The 3907-nt window shown below is 39.1% G+C and overlaps 1 pseudogene; it reads left to right on the top strand.

The window, feature by feature from the left end:
• The first annotated feature begins 2686 nt into the window (after positions 1-2686).
• LOC149271048 (pulmonary surfactant-associated protein A pseudogene) lies at positions 2687-3130 on the top strand (annotated as a pseudogene).
• The last annotated feature ends 777 nt before the right edge of the window (positions 3131-3907 follow it).

Below are 3907 nucleotides of genomic sequence, written 5' to 3'. Positions count from 1 at the left end.
ACCCAGAGAGGAACCTGTCATGTCTCAGGAGCCTTCCGCTCAGGATGAACATCTTCAAAAGCTGCCTGGAGAAAGCTTAAAGAGCTTAGACAGCGGTCAATCTTCACGCAAGACTTCACGGGTAGGACTGATGAAAACATCCCAGTCTCCTAATACCCACATGCGGGAGATGATTCGAAGTGGCTCGGAGATTCCTTCTCCTCCCAAACTCAATGATGAACGTGTACAGGAGAGACATAAATCATCCAGAGGTAAACCTGCTATATCTCAGCAGCCTAACCCTCTGAAGAAACATCTACGAGATCTCCCTGTGGAGCACTCAACCAGCACAGACAGTCGGGTGCATCTCAAACCACAGAGTGGGCTTCGGAAGGAAAATAAGGATGCGTTACCCAGAGAGGAACCTGTTAAATCTCAGGAGCCTCTGGAGGGACATCTTCAAAAGCTTCCTAGAGAAAGCTTAACGAGCTTAGACAGAGGGGAATCATCAAGCAAGACTTCCCAGGCAGAGCCATTGAAAACATCTTCTCAAACGTCTTCTGAAACGTCTTCTGAAAGCGACTCCCTGACATCCAGAGTCCTGCTTTGTCTGACGGACACCATGACGACGATGTGCTACTGCTGTTACACTGCACTGTTTGGATCATCAAACAGTTCTGAGTGTTCAGAGGAAGATGGATTTTGAGAATGGATGGATGAAAAATATCTTCTCTGTGCATGTTTCATTTTGGTTGTTGTATTCTGCTGAGAGGCTGTTCCAGTCATCCGCTCAGTAATCCAGAACCATCCAAAGCACAGAAAGTATGGCAGTTTTTCTGGATTTTCTGCCACTATTTACACTGCTATGTATATCTGTTAATAAACTGTAAATAGCATTGGAAATTCTGTTATGTGTGTTTGTAGTGCATCGGTGGCTTCACAGAACTGCCGCACCACCAAATAGGTGTCCCTTTTCCTGCCCTGCTCCAGGCACTCGCCCTCTGTTTCTTCAGACATCCCAGACACTCCAGGTCCTTATCTTATCCGAGGTCCTGACTCAAATATACAAAAAACCCATGCCTGATATAAAACTAAAAACAGAGACCACGGAGATATATTTCTTTAATCAAAATAGCAATTCGTCGACACCCTCCTATCATCCCCAGTTTCGATTTGTCCTTCACTGTGCCAAATGCTCTTTTCTTTCCTCATGTAATTCACGTATTGAGCAAATAAACAACAAATTAAAACACAGCATTGCAGGTATAGATGAAATGAAAAAGAAATACAAACCTTGTGTTTGAAGGTATTAATAAGTAACACATGAAACAGGTATGATGCAGGTATAGATCAACTGAAAAATCACAAGCAAACTCAGCATTGAAGGTTTAGGGCAAATCTATAATGCATGGTAAACACTGGTATCAGCGTGGACATCGCTGGAAGCACTGATTGGAGGAGCAGAGATCCAAGGGGATCCATATAGACACTGCAGAGAACCCTCGCCTGGGTCAGAGATGCAGGACTGCAGTGCCCTGCTTCGTGATCACTGTGTGATCTGCTACAGTGGAGGTCATAGTGTCAGCAGTGCAAAAATATAAAAATCTAAATAATAAAAAAAGAGAATTTCATACACTAACCACTAGAAACGCCTCATAGCCATACCACTAGAAAAAAAAATATATATTTTTATTTATAAAACCTTGACTCCCCTCTAGAAGAAGGGGGTAGATGCTGGGCTTTTTTCTGCAGAGGTCCCTATCCCATAGGAGAAATCCTAATCAAAATTACTAAAAAATAATAATAATAATAATAATAATAATAATAATAATAATAAAAATAATATTCAAAAATAAAAAAAAATATATAATTCATTTTCAAATTTCACCTAGTTCTCTAGATTTCAAGTTCCTCCAAAAAGCTTACCCTGCTATGAAAAACATTATAAAGTCAACAACGTGAATCCTATAAGCGTAGGAAAAAGTCAAAAGTCCAAAGAAATACCGCGAATAATCAATAACTGCTAATATAAAAGGCGCTGACTCCTGCGTGCCGTGTTCTGCGTTGGCTCTCTGAAAAGCCAGGACCTTCTCAACGTACATCAGAAGGTCACCTTGGAGTTTATTAAACACTATACATGATTCAGTTTGGTCCATCAACAAAACTAATTTTGAATTGCGCTCATTGCAGATACGAACATGAACACAAAAGTTACAAATTTGGAGAGCAGGGTTTCTGCTCTAGAGAAGAAGCTGGCATCCCTCCAGAAGGGTAAGTTTGATGCTTCAGGACCCACCTGAGACCCAGAAACCATGTAGTCTTATTCTGACATCATCATTATTATATGCTCTCTGCTATCCTAACCCGGCTTGTCCTGGTCTTTCTGCTCTCTGGTATGACTTGTTCTGGATTGTCTTGACCACATGGTCCATCCTCCTGCTATGGCCCTTGGTTGCCAGTTAACTCTGACTGGTTCCATTCCTAAATGTCATAACAATTCAGATGTTCTTTCCAAGAATATTTTATCCAAAGGTTTTTTTTTTAACCAAATCATCAGTTGAAATATCTCTTCGTTTAATAAACGATACATTATGAAAGGTCAATGTTGGCTGGTTTCTCCTGAGAGAAGGACCTAAAAAACATTAAACAGTTAAATTATCTGTTTTGGCTATGCACAGCCCAAGGCTTCTTCTGGAGAAACCCACCGATGTTTGACCTTCACAGTGTTTTCTTTGAGGATATTAAAATAGTTTCGTCCTGTTTGGCAGTTCTCTACTTCGAAGCTGGAGCGATCTCCTCTGGGAACAAAGTATACATGAGCAACAGAAAGGAAGCTGATTACGCGACTGCAAAAGCCAACTGTGAACAGTTCCAGGGGACGCTGCCGACTCCCCAAACCAGCGCCGAGAACGCGGCCATCTCCCAGATTACGAAAGCCTTTAACAGGAGAGTGTTCCTTGGCATCAATGACATTAAAGATGAAGGGGTTTTTGTTTCTCTCAATGGGAACAAAATTGGGTATAAAAACTGGTACCCGAAACAACCGGATGGAAAAAGGGGTGAGAACTGCGCTGAGATGATGGAAATCGGACAGTGGAACGACCGGGCCTGTGGCGCTAGGAACATAGTCTTGTGTGAATTTTCATTGTGATGACTACATTATTAGTTTAAATTTAAAACATTAAGGTTTTAATAAGATTATATCGTTGTTACATTAACAATATAAAGGAGAACTTCACAGCCTCTACCATCATCTAATCAACATATTACTGTTATCTCCATCATGGTGCACAACCACATGTATGTGTATCTATGTGTGTGTATATAATATATCTGTATGTGTATCTATGTGTGTGTATATAATATATCTGTATGTGTATCTATGTGTGTGTATATAATATATCTGTATGTGTATCTATGTGTGTGTATATAATATATCTATATGTGTATCTATGTGTGTGTATAAAATATATCTGTATGTGTATCTATGTGTGTGTATATAATATATCTGTATGTGTATCTGTGTATATATAATATATCTATATGTGTATCTATATGTGTGTATATATAATATATCTGCATGTGTATCTATATGTGTGTGTATATAATATATCTGTATGTGTATATAATATATCTATCTGTGTATCTATGTGTATATATAATATATCTGTATGTGTAATTATGTGTGTATATATATCTGTATGTGTATCTATGAGTATGTGTATATATATATATATATATATATAATATATGTGTATGTGTGTTATGACGTAATGATGCAATGACCATTCCAATACGTAACTGATGCTTTTATTATACTGTCTGCTAACGGTTACAAAGAAAAACAACCGTCAACTGTCTTTTCATGTACCTGCCAGCCCCGCCCAGGTGATGACATCATGCTGGTACATCTGTATATGTATAGATG

This window comes from Sceloporus occidentalis, unplaced genomic scaffold (assembly GCF_023333645.1).
Source record: "Sceloporus occidentalis isolate IW3139 unplaced genomic scaffold, rSceOcc1.0.p SCAF_586, whole genome shotgun sequence".
NCBI lineage: Eukaryota > Metazoa > Chordata > Lepidosauria > Squamata > Phrynosomatidae > Sceloporus > Sceloporus occidentalis.
This window is presented reverse-complemented; position numbering and strand designations above follow the sequence as displayed.